This window comes from Saccostrea echinata, unplaced genomic scaffold (assembly GCF_033153115.1).
Source record: "Saccostrea echinata isolate AGI-Se365-2 ecotype Australia unplaced genomic scaffold, CSIRO_AGI_Sech_v1 ptg000009l, whole genome shotgun sequence".
NCBI classification, from domain to species: domain Eukaryota; kingdom Metazoa; phylum Mollusca; class Bivalvia; order Ostreida; family Ostreidae; genus Saccostrea; species Saccostrea echinata.
The window spans coordinates 15,323,154-15,343,167 of NW_026889758.1; positions in this window are offsets into that span (position 1 = coordinate 15,323,154).

Sequence of the window (20,014 nt, forward strand, 5' to 3'; positions counted from 1 at the left end):
TTCCGATGGAAACTAATTGTTCCCCTTTATTAGCCAACCTGGTTTTATTTTCCCATGAAGGAGAATTTATTGAAAAACTTCAATATGAGAAGAAGAAAACTCTTGCTGAGGCCTTCAAGTTGACATTAAGATATATCGACTACGTTTTATCAATTAACGATAGTTATACTTCCATTCATGTGTAGACTAGATATATCACAGTGAACTCGAAATTAACGACACTACAGAGTCTGCACATCTCACATCTCTTTCATATTTTTTTTTTTTACTGAATATAGACATTAATGGCTAACTAATAACTAGAATGTATTACAAACGGAGTGACTTCAGAGTTTTCATCGTTACCTTCCCTTATTCATGTAAATAACATTCCAAAATCACCTGCATTCTGTTGTTTATGTCTCCTAACTGATTCGATACGCAAGAGCATGCTCGATTAAGATCAATTTTTTTTAAACCGAGGCAAGTCACCAAGCTACCGACAAAAAAGTTGATGTAACAAAGATTCCAACAACCCCGTTTAAAGTCACCTTTTCGCAAATTCTACGGTCCCTATAATGACCTTGTTTGTAAATACAAAATATTGTATAAAGTCTCCCGACTTTTTGGTCAGTTGAGTTTTTTTTCTTCTCAGACCTTTTTGGAAGTTGTCCCCCTTTGAAATCGTTGATTAGGGCCTGTTGGGTCGTATTTGTATCTGACATGTTTGATACCATTTCTATGACATTACTTTTATACTAAATTTGACTAAGGAGTACTCCGTATACCTGTTCAATACATAGGACTTACGGCGAGTGTGACCGGTCGACAGAGGATGCTTTCTCCTCCAAGGCACCTGATCCCACCTCTAGAATTTCCAGGGGTCCGTGTTTTTGTCCTGTTCACGATTCAATGATAAGGAAAGTTAACAAGTTTCGAAAGTCATCCCATTTATCGTAAAATTTCGTTGTTAGTTTAAAATCAAATATCTATACACAGTAAAATAACGGAATATGAAATTTATTTCAGTTTTAATTATATATATATTGAATCAACGAACGATTGAAAATGAACATTGTTAACAGATTATGATATGGCGCTATATAATGAAGGCCACAGTAAGAGACTCCTTCTTTTCATGTAAAGTTGTTTTGATAAGAATAAAAAAAACGGGTCGGCTAATAAAGGAGCACACATAGTGTCTATGGAAATTCCAAGAGATTGATAGAATACTCAGTCTCCACAAACTACATAGTTTTTGTCAGCATCCTCTTGGTATTTACTTCAGAGTACTTTTTCAAAGAATCAGAATGGATTTTAACAAAATAACTTCTATATTATAGACCTACAAATTAATGGCTGCAGCGCTTTATTTCAAATCGAAAAGTACTGTATAAATTTAGGGTTCAGTCAAACCCCACCGGATAGTGCTAAAGGACGCGTCAAACAGCTGGCAAATTTTTCAATCCGTTCATTTTCGTTCGCGTAAGTTTCTTGTCCGTTTCTTATTCGGTGTTTTACGTTCAGGGTCTGGAGTGGTCTACATGGTGAAGTTCTTTATATTCGACCATATTCAAAACTTGGAACGGACACCGAGGGACTAAGGTGTCAGCTTAAATTACGGCCGGTCCGTTTAAAGAATGCGTTTTTGCACAGAACTCATGCGCTTCTTCTCCTGTATGGCGTTCTTCATACGTCGATCTCCGTTGCACCTAAATAACAACTGGACAATTACCGATCGTGAAACGGATATATCCGGACGTGCTCTGGACTCTGACTGTACTACCATTAGTCTGACGGTTAAAAACCGTTTTGATAGTTTTCATGTGTTTTATACTCGTTTTACATGGTAATCTTTCGTTACTGAAAGTCCGTTAGTTGACGGTTCATAGGCGTCGAAACTGGGGGGGGGGGGGGCTTAGCCCCCCCCCCCCCACATTTTTTGAAAGATAGACAAAATATAGGCATTGAAAACTAGGGATTACCTTTTTCCGTAAGTTTAGCCCCCCCCCCCACTTTCAATTAGCCACCCCACTTTCAATTTGCTTCCGACGCCTATGCGGTTACTTTAAAGGTACATGTCTGATACATGTAATCGTTCGGTTTTTGTTCATTTATACATCTCCCACGTTGAGTGCAAGAGCCTCGGAGAGCTGCGGGGGACGACTTTTATTAAAAGGTTACCGACGACTTGCGTTCTCTCGCCATTTTTTCATCCGTTTGACGTCTGTTGGCGCTATCCGGTAAAGTGTGACTGAGCCCTTAAGAAACAGACGTAAGTTGTGTGATTGCACGTGGAAGTTATATGATGTCGATCTCCCACAGTCTAAAAATAATTAAGGAGAAAAGACCCTCAGCTAAAGGAAATGCCATCTTCATTGATAGAAATATACAATTTTAGTTGGCAGAGAGTAGACTTCTAGCGAGGACAAACAGGAAGTGTCTGACAGTAGGTAGAGTTGAAAATTGATATCAACAGTGTTAAAGTTGAAATCCGTTTTCGAATCGTGCATCTATTGTCTATTTTGGGGTGAAAATACATGTATGCAAAAAAGAAACAGTGACTGGTAAATTCCAAAATTGATGAAAAAGTTTCATATCATAGATTCCAGACAGTTAAAAGGAATGGTAGAGAAATGATTGGCATGCAGTGACCGTATACGGTAACATGTAAATTATAACATTGATGTATTTAGCAAGATTGCAGTTCCCCCGAGGCGCCTAGGGAATTAGTCCTGGTCGAGGGGAACTGGAATCTTGCTATATTCTTCAATGGTATACTTTTTAATTGGTTCTTTTTTTAATACTGATACAAATTAGCATTCAAAGCAAGGATTACCTCACTTGATCAAAATCCTTCTGTCGTAATATAAGAAGCAAATTTTTATATTGAAATATTAATTTTAATGTTTACCGTAATAATACATGTACCTTTACTGTAATTTTAAAGATCGATTTCAACTCTTAAGTCTTAACATACACGCACGTCCCATTCGAGAATTTTTTCACTCATATACCAGGGGTTTTTTAGGGGTCGTAGGGGGCCTGTAATAGGCCCCATTCCCAATGGTAAAAAGTATGTGTTTTTCCCAATTTCATCAAAGAAAATTCCCAAAAGATGATTTGAAGCATGACATTAAAGTCAAATAATACTAAATATTATAGAAAGAATAGCAATTACAAGTTAAACTGATATTCAGTAAGATTTATTGAATGTAAATAAGTCAATAAATGCCTTGCAAGTAAAGAAATGGCTCTTATTTGAATTTTTTCTAGAAAAATGTGAATTATGATATTTTTCCCAATTCTAATTAAATGTCGCTAATTTTTCCCAAATGGAAAGGCCCAGGCCCTTGATTTTAAGACCTAAAAAAAACCCTGTATACAGAGGTGTGGAGCAGTGGTTAGAGCGTCTGCTGAAGAGTCGCGGAATAAGGTCGCGGGTTTGAATCCACTGCAGGACGGGAAGACCAGTCCGTTGGATGAGACTGTATAAACAGAGGTCCCGTGTCGCAGTAGGTGTTGGCACGAAAAAGATCCTTCACATCTCAATGGCCCTGAGTGCCGATCATAGGTTAATATTTGCAGCCCTCCACCGGCAAGTGGTGGCGTCTCCATATGAATGGAAAATTCTCAAGAGGGATTTTAAACAACATGCAAACAAAAACAAACATACAGAGACGTCACCATATACCGGTGAAGGGCTTCAAATCTAGACCTTTTATACTCGGCACTCAGGGCCATTGAGCAGTGAGGGTTCTTTACTGTGCCAACGCCTACCGTTACACGGGACCTCGGTTTTTAAGATCTCATGCGAAGGACCCGCAACTTTCAAAGTAAGAAGCGCTTGGCGAAGGAGCAGTTGTTATCTTTTTTTTTTTTTTTTATCGACTTGGGTCAGTCGCGGCCGTGATTCGAACACACGACCTTCCGCTTACGGAGCGGGCGTTCCAACTAGATTTCCAAGAATGTTTAAGAAAAGGTTTTTTTTTTTAGATATATATAAAAAGAAAACAATTTCTTGCAAAGATATGCACGGACCTTCTTCCATACGAAATCATTGCAAGTCGCTGAAAATCAATTAATTTCCATAACAATCTTGTTTCAAATTGTACACACAGAATGCAGATTTCACAAAGAACTGAAACTTACCTGAAAGTGACCATGGAAAACCAAATACACACTGTATCATCGATTCTAGTTGCGAGAGAGCTACTTAAACCATTACTTTTCTACATTCTAGTAATAAAATGAACTGGACAAAAAGAGTTATCTCTCTTAAGAGTCATTCTCTGTAAGCATCAAAATGGGCTGGAAATAGACTCTCACCGATTTTGTTTAAACTTGGTGACATAATTACACTATAAGCCCAGTTTAAAAAAATAGTATTGCAAATGATCAATTGGCATTGTTTCCATGGTAACGGGTCACCTATTTTTGCACATATGTGGGAAATAACAACAAAGGTCATTTCACCCCATTAATGTTTATTTGATGAATTTAAATGACTATTATTAATTTTTATCTTTAAAATTATTTGTGAATTGTATTTTCTAAACAAGAAAACTGCAAAAAAAAGTTTTGAACCTGCCAAGAAATGCAAAGTAATGTCAAAAAATGCTATTAAAAAGGTGGGGAAAACATAACAGTGTACCTAAAAAACGCAGGCACTGGTGGAATATTTGATGCTCCTAATTTTACCCTAAACAATTATTATGAACATATCAAAAAAATTGGAGTGGTAATATTTGATTTCAGAAAATAAATCAATTGTAAAGTTTGTAAAAATCTCTGAAATTACACTTTTTCACCAAGAGTTGTTTCCCTTTTCGGAAATCTTCAGCCAAATTTCAAGAAAATGAAAGTGAAAGTAGATAGCAGAACATAATTCTGACTGTTTTGGATATTTTCAGTCATTTTAAACCTACTTTGTGTAGTATTTCGTATTACTGGAATGTAAATGTTTGGTTAAGCCTTGCTGTGCCTGAGAAATATATGTGTTTGGTCGTGAAAAGCCTGAAATGGATTTCACCTTATTGAAATTCCAAGTGTGATACGTACCGATGCTCTGCATGAACAATAGAAGCATTGGAAACAAAATATTTATAAGAAAGCAACAGCAGTTACATGGATTCCAGAGCTACAATTATGTTGCGTTTGGTGATAAGGCCGTGAAAGATACCTGGCAGTAATAAGATCACCAGGCAAGTATCAAAGTACAAAAACCTTTAAAAATTATTTACCTTTGTCAATATTTACTCTTAACTCATGCATGTTTGTGAATTATAAGTAAATTAATTAATAACAGTGTATGAATATCTATAAGAAAGAAACATCAAAGTATCCAAAAAACATGAATGACATTTGAATTCAATTATTAAAAAAATTAATTAATAATCGTCAAGTTTTCAAACTGCATATAATAATAAATATCTGTTGTTGAAAATTAATTATGTTATCCATACAGCATATATGATAAAATCTACATTGGTTTTAAAGTTACATCAAATTTCAGTGTGTGTTTGCATAAAGAGGGGGGGGGTAGCAAAAATATATTTACTCTCTTGCATTCATTCAATCGTTAACTGTTTTTACATGTTGATCCAGGTAGAATGTAAACACATGTAAAACCATCACATTGCTAAACAAAACACAACATTGCAGGTTTTGTAGGTTTCAGTGTGTCCAGGGCTTAATTTTGTTTGTTTGTTTGTTAGGATTATTTTTTGAGGGGTGGGGGTAGTGTCATGTGCTATTTCATTTAAGAACTAATTATATAAAATTAGAAAAACTCTGAAATTTGTTTTATAATCTCTAATTACATTATATAATTGCAACTACGTAAGAAAGTTTAAAATATAGAAAGAAATTTTCATTATTAAAACACTACTACTTCACACTTAATAGAATTCTGTAATTAATGAGATATCCTTATAAAATTTGATATAAGGAATCAAAATATAAATTTTTGTATCTCAGCAATGCAAAGGCTGAAATGTTCATTTTAACTTCAAATGTTTAAAATATGGAGAAAAAAGGGGGATGATTGAAGCTATATTTTTATACAATCAAATTGATGCATGCAGTTGGCAATGTTTGCTGCAACTGTTGCCCCTGACTTTGTTTTGGGAGAACAGAAGAGATCTCACTGCATATTATTTTTATATGAGGGGGTGGGGTTGGGGGACTTAATCATATCTCTTTTTTTTCTTCTTTTTTTTAAAAGTGTTTATGTATGTAAATGCTAATTGATCCATATGTTTTTTTTTTTAGGAAACAGTGCACAAAATTGCTGGAATACTATTTGGAACTGAGAAATGTATGCTTAATATAGTGATTTTACAAAGAAATAATCAAAACCAAGAAAAAATTTGCAATGACATTATGTGATTGCACAAGTGAAATCATCTAAAATGCAGAATCAGGAAAGATGAAAAGAGAGATTTTTTTATATTGAAGATTCACAAAATAAATTTTTCATGAAATTGTGCAACCATTATTGACAATAAGCATAATAGGGATGCTTGCCTACTTGATGCCTAATTAGAATTGAAGGATTGTTTTAGTTGTATTATTTAGTAAATACATATTGGTATTAACTGGTCAAATAAACAAAATCTTTATTCAGTGAAATTTCATGATTTGTCAACTAGAGCAAAATATGAATTTATAATTTTGTCAGATTTATCAAGTATGTTAATACAGGTTTTTGTTGTTGTTGATCTTATTGAGTATGATAAGTTAAAAAATGTTTGGGTAGACAGAGTACCCTCTAGTTCATGAGAGTAATTTTTCATTAAAGTCAGAATTTCATATTGTTCTGTTTCTTGTTTCTTGGCATGCCAGCAAGATAATGTAGTATTCTTTAAAATAACTTTAATAATTTTAACTAAGGCCAAAAAAATAATTAGTCTTGTTTCCTGCTACCCGTCCGACCCTTTTTTTGCGCCCGGCCCTAAAGTTTTAGTTTTGGAAGAAAAAATAAGGAATTTCCGGAATTTCATTGTTCTATCGCTGTAATTGCTTTCCGTGTTAACACAAAACAAGCATTTCATGAAATTCTATGTTTCAAAATGGATTTTCATAAAATACCACTTGAGTTGTGCATCAAAAGACATGAAATTTAATTTTAAAAGACAGTATTGACCTGTGACATGTTTAATTTGATCTTGTATTAGTTCATATCCAAAAAAAGCCGTCGGAAAAAAATAAGATAATTTTCCTACCTACCCTATTTTTTTCCAGGCTGGTAGCAGGAAACAAGACTATTATTTTTTTGGCCTAAAATCAAAATACATGTACAAATGTCTCTAACAAGACTACTAGTTTGTTATTATAATAAAAAAAGAGAAAATAAGCTCCTTGACTCAAAATTTTATTCTTATAAATAAAATGATTCTTGATTTAGTTTACTCATGTACCAAGTGATATTGAAGTCTGACTTAACCTGCACGAAGGGTAGTCTCTGGCCAGTAGAAAAATAGATCAGGTTAGGTCAAAGTCACGAATAATGATTTCAGAGTCGAACATTAGCATGGTTGAAGTTCTGTCTTCAAGTTGTATGAAATTCAAGGTACATGTAGCAAGGTCAATGCAAAATCAGGTCAATGTCAATGTCAGAGTCAATGAGTATAATCAACATCAGGAAATGTAATAGCAATGCAATGAATAGGGAGGGGCAATATCACAAAATCTTGAAATGTTTGAATTGTGATTATCAAATTTAATTTAATCGGTGAATGATGATAGACAATTATATCTTCGACAGTTTCTTTTTACATGAGCAAAAATGTAAACTGATGGAGGGCAGAAAGGAGAGTGGAACAACAAAGATGAACATGACAAATTATATACTGTAAACCAATTTCTATTCACGTGCAAAAAATATCTGCGATTTTCACGACCTATTTTAACTCTCCAATATTAATCGCCGCAAACCATTTATCTTGCTATAAATTTGTAAAGGACATTTCCTCAGTCGCGAAAAATAATCGTCGCAGATTGTTTTCAAACTGAAGAGTCACGAATAAAAGATGACGTGAATAATAGCTGGTTTACAGTAATTTGTCATGTGAATCTTTGGTTGTTCCATTCTCCATACTGCCCTCCATCAAAAAAGGAGAATGGAACAACCACAGATGCACATGACAAATTATATAACTTGTCATGTGCATCTTTTGTTGTTCCACTCTCCTTTCTGCCCTCCATCCAAGCATACTTTGTATGGCAAAATATGAGGCATATAATATTGACTTTCAAGGGGGGGGGGGGTACTGCAAAAAAAGGAAGGGGAAGGGAATTTCCATTGAATTTTATATTGGCAGTTATTGCTTATACATCCATTTATTGTTTGTTTCCATGGAAACAACATAGTGCAAAACCACTCCTGTTGCAGTAATTTTGATATATTTGTATTTTATTAATTTAAGTGTTCGTCTGTGTATGTGAGGGTAAGTACATGATAGAAGCTGATCAAGCACTGAGACTCTAGTTTTGTATTTTGATAATATCAATATAATAGGGACTGTTCCTGAACTATCTTAATGTGGTTGCCAAAGCAACTGTTTTTTAAAATGAATTTCTATTTTAATGCAGGTGAAATGACAAGGTTAATAAGCATGATTTATTTTATTGAAGAAGAAACATAACATTCAGCGATGTGTACATTGATAATATCAATAATAATAGGGATTGTTCCTGAACTATTTGGTAGCCATAGCAACTGTTTTTTTTAAATTATGAATTGAAATGAAGTAAAATGATAAAGTTGATTAATTTGATTTATTCATTGATTCAGAAGAAGAAATATTATAATGCAATGTGGCTATGGTTATTTTATATTGTTAATATCAATAATTATTTGAATAGTTCCTGAACTTTGTGGTTGCCATAGCAACGTAGTATTTTTTTTTAAATTTTAGATTTCTATTTTGTTTAATGTTAAGTGAATTGAAAAGGTAAATTAGTGAGTTATTTTTTCATTAATGATTTAATTAAAGCAGATATGTACAAACAAGAGGCCCAAGGGCCTTAACGGTCACCTGAGTATAATACAACAATTTAGAGAATCCATAGAGTATAAAATGAACTGAAAAGTGAAGCTTTGTTGCCCAAAAGCAAGAAAAATAGGGTGATCAGGTTCAACAAAATAATTAATCTAGTGTTCATTAACAGTTCATAAATTAGGTTCTAATCTGTTCCCCATTTATCACTATCACCATACAGTATATTAACAAACTATCAATGCTTCTGTACTATTTTAATTCCTTGTTGAAATCGCTTACATTGGACTCTCTTGGTCTTTGATGAACATTGAATAAGACAAGTTATTTTTGTCTCATTTTTATTTATCTATTACTTACAAGTCTACCTGATCATTAAAACTATGAAAGTACTTTTTGTATTATACAATAAAAAATCTTGCAAAATTCTCTTATTCTATTAACCTTTCAAGTACATTATTTACAGTGACTAATTATCAAAAGTAAATGGCAAAGGGGAATAACTCCCCTCAGTAGAATACAAATTAATAGAGCCCTGGCCAGGACCAGAACACTTGACAAAATGGCCCAGATGTTCAAAAATATTTATCAAAACTTTTACTCTTTTTGCCTCTGATATGCCCAGGTGCAGAGAAGATTTTCAAAGAAATAATGCAGTTTTTACTACAGATTCACTACATTATCAATAGAGCCCCCCAGCCCCCCCCCCCCCACCTCCCATCCCCACCGAGAAACACCAGAGTCTCTCACCCTGGGACCAGAAGTTTATTCATCATACATGTAAGTAATCACTTTGTTTATCTGATTAACACTAAGGAGCAGACAGGATTATTTAACAGAATTAATGCATTTTCACTACATTATCAAGAGCCCCACCCTTACACCAGCACATCTGACCCAGGGGTCATGCAATTCACTACTCTGGAAGAAGTAATCATGCTCATCATAACTATACACTTAGCTTCTTTGCTTTTTAACCAGAAGCAGAAAAGAATATTTTCAGAGAAATTTTGCTTTTTCACTATATAATCAATAGAGCCCCCCCCCCTTTTCACCAGAACCCTTGACCCTGGGGCCATGAAATTCACAATTTTGGAAGGGGCATACTTGCGTATCATAACAATGTACTAATAGTTTGTTTAAATAATACCCAGGCGCAGAGAAGAAGATTTTTAAAGAAATAATTCACCTTCACTATAGGATATATATGGCCCCGCCCTAGCACCAGAACCCCTGATCCAGGGTCCATGAAATTCACAATTTTGGAAGAGGCATCCTTGCTTATCATAACTATGTATTTAATTTGTTTAAATAATACCCAGGAGTAGAGAAGATTTTTAAAGCATTAATGCATTTTCACTATATGATTTATATAGCCCAGCCCTAGCACCAGAACTCTTGACCCTGGGGCCATGAATTTCACAATTTTGGTAGAGTCACCCTTGCTTATCATAACTATGTATTCAATTTGTTTCAATAATACCCAGGAGTAGAGAAGAAGATTTTCAAAAAAATAATGCACTTTCACTATATGATTTATATAGCCCCGCCCTAACACCAGAACCCCTGCCCCTGGGGCTATGAATTTCACAATTTTGGTAGAGTCACTCTTGCTTATCATAACTATGTATTCAATTTGTTTCAATAATACCCAGGAGTAGAGAAGAAGATTTTCAAAGAAATAATGCACTTTCACTATATGATTTATATAGCCCCGCCCTAACACCAGAACCCCTGCCCCTGGGGCCATGAATTTCACAATTTTGGTAGAGTCACTCTTGCTTATCATAACTATGTATTCAATTTGTTTCAATAATACCCAGGAGTAGAGAAGAAGATTTTCAAAGAAATAATGCACTTTCACTATATGATTTATATAGCCCCGCCCTAGCACCAGAACCCCTGACCCTGGGGCCATGAATTTCACAATTTTGGTAGAGTCACTCTTGCTTATCATAACTATGTATACAATTTGTTTCAATAATACCCAGGAGTAGAGAAGAAGATTTTCAAAGAAATAATGCACTTTCACTATATGATTTATATAGCCCCGCCCCAACACCAGAACCCCTGACCCTGGGGCCATGAATTTCACAATTTTGGTAAAGTCGCTCTTGCTTATCATAAATATGTATTCAATTTTGTTCAATAATACCCAGGGGTAGAGAAGAAGATTTTCAAAGAAATAATGCACTTTCACTATATGATCTATATAGCCCCGCCCTAGCACCAGAAGCCCTGACCCTGGGGCCATGAATTTCACAATTTTGGTAGAGGGCTTAATGCTTATTACAATCATGTCAACAGTTTGACTGCTTGATGTCCAGGAGTAAAGAAGAAGATTTTTAAAGATTGCATTAATTTTGGTGGTTTTAGCCCCACCCCTCAGGCCCCAGGGGGGCAGGGACCATGAAATTCACAATTTTTGTCCCCCTTCACCCATAGATGCTATATGCCAAAATTGGCTGAAATTGGTTGAGCGGTTTCAGAGAAGAAGCTGAAAATGTTTAAATGTTAACGCACGACGGACGACGGACGACGCACGACGACGGACAAAAACGGATAGCAATAGGTCACCTGAGTGACTCAGGTGACCTAAAAATCAGTCAAATATAGAATCTACAAATTAATCCAAATTCTCCATGGCAACCATTTTTGTTTTCATTTTATTTTATTTTAAGAAATATTACCACTCTAGAAATTTTATATTTTGTTGAGTATGGAATGAACTTTTACCTGAAGGTGGTCATTTGTTATGGAGTGCCTGCATTTTTTTGCTATTATTTGTAGAAAATGCCAAAAATCTGCATTTTTTAAAATTTGTGAAATTTTTAAAAATTGACACTTTTCATTGAAAGATCATTCATTCATGACCAACTACTGAATTAATTCACTAATTGCGGTAGTTACTTCTATAAATAATACATCAGAATAGGTAACCGTCAATCCTGTATGAAATGTGTAGAAAATAAAAAATTAAGATGAAGTGGGTACAATTTTAGTAGAATGCTGCTCATTTATGAGCTAAAAATGGCAGTTTTGGTAACCATGGCAACCGGTACTCAAATTTGTCTGTTGACCCCAAATATGACCTATACATGGTGTTTCTACATTACATGCAAAATATCTGCCAAATCTGTGATGTACCATTTCCAACTTTTTTCTAAATTCTTTGATGCTTACAGAGAATGACTCTTAAAAATTTAACTTCCGCAACGGTAATTAAGGAATGTTTTTGCATTAAATATTAAGAAATTTTATATTGGGGCAGCTAAATACTTCATACGTTTGATTAACATCTTAAAACAAACGTTAGTTTGATCTATTGCCGAGAATTTCAACTTTAACTCCCGTAACAATTAACTTCCGTAACGATATTTTTCCCGAAATTCTAACTTAGTACCGGATTCATGCGAGACTTCAAAAATCATACTTTAGCGTTCTATACTGAACATCAGAAAACGAAAAATTAGTCAAATTCAGCTTTATTTAAAAAATGATAAGGCCTGTTCAAACATTAACTTCCGTAACATTACCTTAAAACCAGTGGTGTATTGAAATTGTTGTAAAAAATTTAACGATACCAGATTTGTGGGTAATTTTTAGCTGTACTGGTCAGAGACCAGAAGAGCTTATGCGATAGTAAGGTGTCCGTCGTCCGTCCGTCTGTCTGTCTGTCTGTCTGTCTGTCTGTCCGTCTGTCTGTAAACAATTTTTCAAAACGCTACTCCTCCTACAGTTTTGGTCCGATTTCAATATAACTTGGCACACAAGTAGACTACACTAAGATACATAATTTAGTGCATCGGTTTTTGATTTCGATGGACGGTGTTGCCATGGTTACTAAAAATAGAAATTTCTGTGAAATTCCTTTAAAACGCTACTCCTCCTACAGTTTTGGTCCGATTTCAATATAACTTGGCACACAAGTAGACTACACTAAGATACATAATTTAGCGCATCGGTTTTTGATTTCGATGGACGGTGTTGCCATGGTTACTAAAAATAGAAATTTCTGTGAAATTCCTTTAAAACGCTACTCCTCCTACAGTTTTGGTCCGATTTCAATATAACTTGGCACACAAGTAGACTACACTAAGATACATAATTTAGCGCATCGGTTTTTGATTTCGATGGACGGTGTTGCCATGGTTACTAAAAATAGAAATTTCTGTGAAATTTCTTTAAAACGCTACTCCTCCTACAGTTTTGGTCCGATTTCAATATAACTTGGCACACAAGTAGACTACACTAAGATACATAATTTAGTGCATCGGTTTTTGATTTCGATGGACGGTGTTGCCATGGTTACTAAAAATAGAAATTTCTGTGAAATTCCTTTAAAACGCTACTCCTCCTACAGTTTTGGTCCGATTTCAATATAACTTGGCACACAAGTAGACTACACTAAGATACATAATTTAGTGCATCGGTTTTTGATTTCGATGGACGGTGTTGCCATGGTTACTAAAAATAGAAATTTCTGTGAAATTCCTTTAAAACGCTACTCCTGCTACAGTTTTAGTCTGCTTCTAATATAATTAGGCATACAAGAAGACTATACTAAGATACATAATTTATTGCATTGGTTTTTGAATTCGATGAACAGTGTTGCCATGGTTACATAAAATAGAAATTTCTGTGAAATTCCTTTAAAATGTTACTCCTCCTACAATTTTGGTCTGATTTCAATCTAATTTGGCACACAGTTAGAATACACTACAATACATAACATGTATTTCTGTTTTTTTTTATTTGGGTGAATGGTGTTGTCATGGTTACTAGAAATAGAAATTTCCATGAAATACTTTCAAAACGCTACTACTCCTAGTTTTCATTTGATTTCAATATAACTTGTCACAAAAGTAGACTACATTAAGATACATAATTCTATTTATTGTTGCATGTTGCAATGTTTCAAATCCAAGTGCTACTTTTCTTTTGTTATACAAACAGACCAGTAGAGCTACAGTCTCATCAGAGACTTCTGGTTTTAAGTGCACTGATATGTCCCTTAGTAAATTATGTTGATCAACTGGCTATTTGAAACAATTATTTTTTTTTTCGTGTTATAAATCCTGAACTGGTCTCTTTATCGTACAATGATGGTTCAATTCATAACGGTAACTTTATGAAGTTAAATTGATTTGTTTATGAGCTCGTGGCTCGAATGTGAAGAATGAATGTGAAACGTGAAGCATGAACTAAAAAGGAAAAATAAACTATTTTACGCTGCTTTATCACATGATTTAACTTCTTTTACCAGAATTATTGATTTCATTATTTTTTTTTTTAATTTAATCAATATTTTATCATGTAAAGCCAAAATAATAAATGGATTGGAATCAGTCCTGGCCTATATAAGTCCTCTCCAAGAAGGTCAAGGTTACAAATGTTATGAATTAACAGCAATGTGTAATGGATGACAATGATAAAGAAGTTCATTAATAAAATTGATTATATTAATTTCTAATATAAACTAGAAAAGAATGAAATGAAAAAAAAGATAAATTATACACAGGAGTTATTACTTAGCATGTATTGTGCTCTGAAGACTTTCAAAAAGTATAATTCTCTGATTGTTACAGGCAGGGAATCCCAAGAAAAAAAATCATAGTTGTCCTCACTTTGATATCTGCACCGAGTACAAGATGCTATTTTACTCAAGTATTGATTAAACAGATGAGCATTTAACTTACTGGATTCATTTCTTAGTTGACAATGTATAATGTTTTCCTTGCAATTACCATAATTAAAGATCTTGACATTTTTTATTCTACCTACAGTAGGTTTCTTTAGAGCAATCTTAAAACATGAATAGGAGTCAATACACTTTGTTTGTAATGGTAAATTGTTCCATAAGTGAATAGCAGACAGAAAACTGTTGAAATATGAGACTGTTCTTGATTGAGGTATGACAAAATTAAATTTACCAATATTTCTAAGATTGTAACCATGCTTTGGTAGCACAAAAGGTAGGATCATTTCTTGCAAGTAGAGATGAGCTTTACCATACAATATTTTGCAGAATAACAGGAGTTTTTGTCTTTCCCTTCTCTTATTTAATGGTTCTCAACCTAATTCTACATACAAAGCATTTCTGGAAGAATTTTCTTAAATTGTTATTATTCGGGTTGCTTCTACTTGTATATTTTTCTAAGAGATTTGAAAGTTCCTGTGAGCAATTATCCCAACCATATACTACCATCTGTTGTTTAACTATTTTTATGATAGATAATATTATAATTTTTTCATCTTTTTTAACAGTGTTATAAGAATTCTTTTTAACATAGCAAAAATCATGAAAAGCCCTTTTAGAACAGACCTGCATTCTCTGTCAGATTTTCCAGTATTCATGAATATTCATATATTCATGACTAGGCATACCGTCCAGATTTTTTGCACACCATCTTTTTTCTCATCAGTGATCCTTGAGACCAGAATGGGATCGCCATTTTTCCAGGAGAGTTTAAATAACGAATACTTGATTACAGGTTGTCAAAAATGCAAGAAATTAAATGTGCTATAATTTCTAAGTATGTCAGTTTGAACAGGGTTTTTTTTCTTTAAAGTTAGAATCAATAATTACAGGCTTATTTTTTCCTAATTACCACCTGTTGTTTCCTTATATTAATTAAAGCAAACATACAAACTCCCGTGTCATTAACTTACGATATAATCACGTCTTTAAACAGAGGCGAATACTTGGTAATCAAAACGTGAGAAGTTGCATTAATTATTGCATAAATTACGATTGACAAGGAAATGTAGGTTAATGGTAATCACGGGGTGTGACAATGCTAGAGCGATTCGGACCGGGGCTGGATTTCTCATGTCACTTCCTGGTTAAGGACAATACAACAAACCTCACGTGTAAACTGGCGGCATCGCTAAATCTGAACATTAATTTACTGCTTCATTCCTGGTACTGCCATTACCGTGAGACGGACTGTGTGTACAGACGGATTGAGGGAAAGAATTAAAACTGTTGCTCTGCGTTATTGCGATTTCAATCACACACACACATACCCTCACACTTAAGTTTTCAGAAAAAAACTTCACGTTCTAGCATTCAGTTTCAATGGAAAAAAGTTCAGAAATTGGACATAATTTACAATAAGATGCAGCAGCTTTTCATGTTGTAAATATTTCTCTTTTTTGACAATAAGTGAATAAAACAGATTTAAGCATTCACAATTCCTTTGAGTTGCATGAATGAAATTAAAAAAGAATATCAATATTCACTTTGCATTACCGGGAAATATAGTGAGTTGTAACGTTTCACAATAATGTCGCAAAAGAAAATTATCCTGTCTCCATCAGGTGAAATAACGTGCAGCTCAGCAGCGTCTTTATTTCAATAAGATTCATGGCCGTAGGAACCGGGGGGGGGGGGGCATGGAGGGGCCGTGCCCCCCAATAATTTTGCCGATCTATAGTTTACTATAGAAAACATAGCTACTATATGCTTGTGGCCCCTCAATAAAAACGTCTGATGACCTTTTTTTAGGTCACCTGAGTCACTCAGGTGACCTATTGCTATCCGTTTTTGTCCGTCGGCGTGCGTCGTGCGACGTGCGTCGTGCGATGTGCGTTAACATTTGAACATTTTTAGCTTCTTCTCTGAAACCACTCAACCAATTTCAACTAAATTTGGCATATAGCATCTATGGGTGAAGGGGAAAAAATATTGTGAATTTCATGGTCCCTGCCCCCCTGGGGCCTGAGGGGTGGGGCTAAAACCACCAAAATTAATGTAATCTTTAAAAATCTTCTTCTTTACTCCTGGACATCAAGCAGTCAAACTGTTGGCATCATTGTAATAAGCATTGAGTCCTCTACCAAAATTGTGAAATTCATGGCCCCAGGGGCAGGGGTTCTGGTGCTAGGGCGGGGCTATATAGATCATATAGTGAAAGTGCATTATTTCTTTGAAAATCTTCTTCTCTGCTCCTGGGTATTAAATAAACTAACTAAGTATATAGTTATGATGAGTAAGAGTGACTCTTCCAAAATTGTGAAATTCATGGCCCCAGGGGCAGGGGTTCTGGTGCTAGGGCGGGGCTATATAGATCATATAGTGAAAGTGCATTATTTCTTTAAAATCTTCTTCTCTGCTCCTGGGTATCAAATAAACTAACTAAGTATATAGTTATGATGAGTAAGAGTGACTCTTCCAAAATTGTGAAATTCATGGCCTCTGGGTCAGGGGTTCTGGTGTTAGGGCGGGGCTCTATTGATTATATAGTGAAAATGCATTAATTCTTTGAAAATCTTCTTCTCTGCTCCTGGGTATTAAATTCAGTAACTAAGTACATAGTTATGATGAGCAAGAGTGCCTCTTTCAAAATTGTGAATTTCATGGCCCCTGGGTCAGGGGTTCTGGTGTTAGGGTGGGGCTCTATTGATTATATAGTGAAAATGCATTAATTCTTTGAAAATCTTCTTCTCTACTCCTGGGTATTATTGAAACACATTAAATACATAGTTATGATAATCAAGGATGCCTCTTTCAAAATTGTGAAATTCGTGGCCCCTGGGTTAGGGGTTCTGGTGTTAGGGCGGGGCTCTATTGATTATAAAGTGAAAATGTTTTAATTCTTTAAAAATCTTTTTCTCTGGACCTGGGTATTATTTAAACAAACTAATTACATTTTTATGATAAGCAAGGATGCCTCTTCCAAACTTGTGAAATTCATGACCCCGGGGACAGGAGTTCTGGTGCTAGGGTGGGGCTATATAGATCCTATAGTGAAGGTGAATTATTTCTTCTTCTCTGCCCCTGGGTTTAAACATACTAATTTAAAAGTACATTGTTATGATGTGCAATAATGCCTCTTTCAAAATTGTGAAATTCGTGGCCCCTGGGTTAGGGGTTCTGGTGTTAGGGCGGGGCTCTATTGATTATAAAGTGAAAATGTTTTAATTCTTTAAAAATCTTTTTCTCTGGACCTGGGTATTATTTAAACAAACTAATTACATTGTTATGATAAGCAAGGATGCCTCTTCCAAACTTGTGAAATTCATGGCCCCGGGGACAGGAGTTCTGGTGCTAGGGTGGGGCTATATAGATCCTATAGTGAAGGTGAATTATTTCTTCTTCTCTGCCCCTGGGTTTAAACATACTAATTTAAAAGTACATTGTTATGATGTGCAATAATGCCTCTTCCAAAATTGTGAATTTTATGACCCCAGGTCTAAGGATTCTGGTGAGGGGGGGGGGGGGGGGGACTTTTATTGATTATAAAGTGAAAAAGCAAAATTTCTTTGAAAATATTCTTTTCTTCTTCTGGTTAAAAAAAGCAAAGAAGCTAAGTGTATAATTATGATGAGCAAGTGTGCTTCTTCCAGAGTAGTGAATTTCATGACCCCTGGGTCAGATGTGCTGGTGTGAGGGTGGGGCTCTTGATAATTTAGTGAAAATGCATTAATTCTATTAAATAATTCTGTTTGCTCCTTAGTGTTAAGCAGATAAACAAAGTGATTAGTTATGATGAGCAAACATATGGTCCCAGGGTCAGAGGCTCTGGTGTTTTGGGGATGGGGGTTGGGGTTGGGGGCTCTATTGATAATATAGTGAATCTGTAGTAAAAATGCATTATTTATTTAAAGATCTTCTCCGCACCTGGGCATATCTGAGGCAAACAGAGTAAAAGTTTTTATAAAGAAGGGAATTTTTACCAGATTTTTGAACATCTGGACCATTTAGTTAAGTGATCTGGTCCTGGCCAGGGCTCTATTAGTTTGTATTCTACTGAGAGGAGTTATTCCCCTTTGCCATTTACTTTTGATAATTTATCACTGTAAATAATGTACTTGAAAGGTAAATAGAATAAGAGAATTATGCAAAAACTTTTATTGTATAATACAAAAAGTACTTTCATAGTTTTAATGATCAGATAGACTTTTAAGTAGTAGATAAATAAAAACGAGACAAAAATAACTTGTCTTATTAAATATTCATCAAAGATCAAGAGAGGCCAATGTAAGAGATTTCAACAAAGGATTAAAATAGTACAGAAGCATTGATAATTTGTTAATATACTGTATGGTGACACAGGTACTTGTGGACAGGACCCCCCCCCCCTCCAATATGCCCCACAGGTCAAAAAATATTTTTATGTATTTTTTTCATAAATTATTCTTCTAGTACACATTTACAATGTATTCCATAAGAAAAATCCAAAAAATAACGCAGAGTTAACGTTTTACTAAAAAATCATACCCGCGGTATTATAAAATATTACCTTCTCTATTTTATAATACCGCGGGTATGATTTTTTAGTAAAACGTTAATTCTGCGTTATTTTTTTGGATTTTTCTTATGGAATACATTGTAAATGTGTTCTAGAAGAATAATTTATGAAAAAAATACATAAAAATATTTTTTGACCTTTGGGGCATATTGGAGGGGGGGGGGGGGTTCCTGTCCACAAGTACCTGTGTATGGTGATAGTGATAAATGGGGAACAGATTAGAACCTAATTTATGAACTGTTAATGAATATTAAGACCAATTATTTTGTTGATCATGATCACCCTATTTTTCTTGCTTTTGGGCAACAAAGCTTCACCTTTCAGTTCATCTTATACTCTATGCATCCTTTAAATTGTTGTATCATACTCAGGTGACCGTTAAGGCCCTTGGGCCTCTTGGTTTTTTTTTTTTTTTTTTTTTTTTTATGTCAAGGAAATTTTGGTAGCTGATAGTGCCCCCTCACCTGAAAATGTATAGCTGTGCCCCCCCCCCCAACTGAAATTGCTTCCTACTTCCTACGGGCCTGAGATTTAACTAAATATAAAAATTGAAAATAAAAGTGACTCAAAAATGTGACAAACATTAATGTTTGTACTTGAATTTCAAGTAGAGACGTGTTCAAGAAATTGATAAAAGATTTAAACGTGAATTTAAAGGTCAAGATGGATCGGCTTAAATCCCTTTTTATTGACACCACAGGTAGAAAATTAAATGAATAACAAATGAAACCCGGGTTTTATTATTATATGAAGTTTACCTTCACTGCATAGATTGTA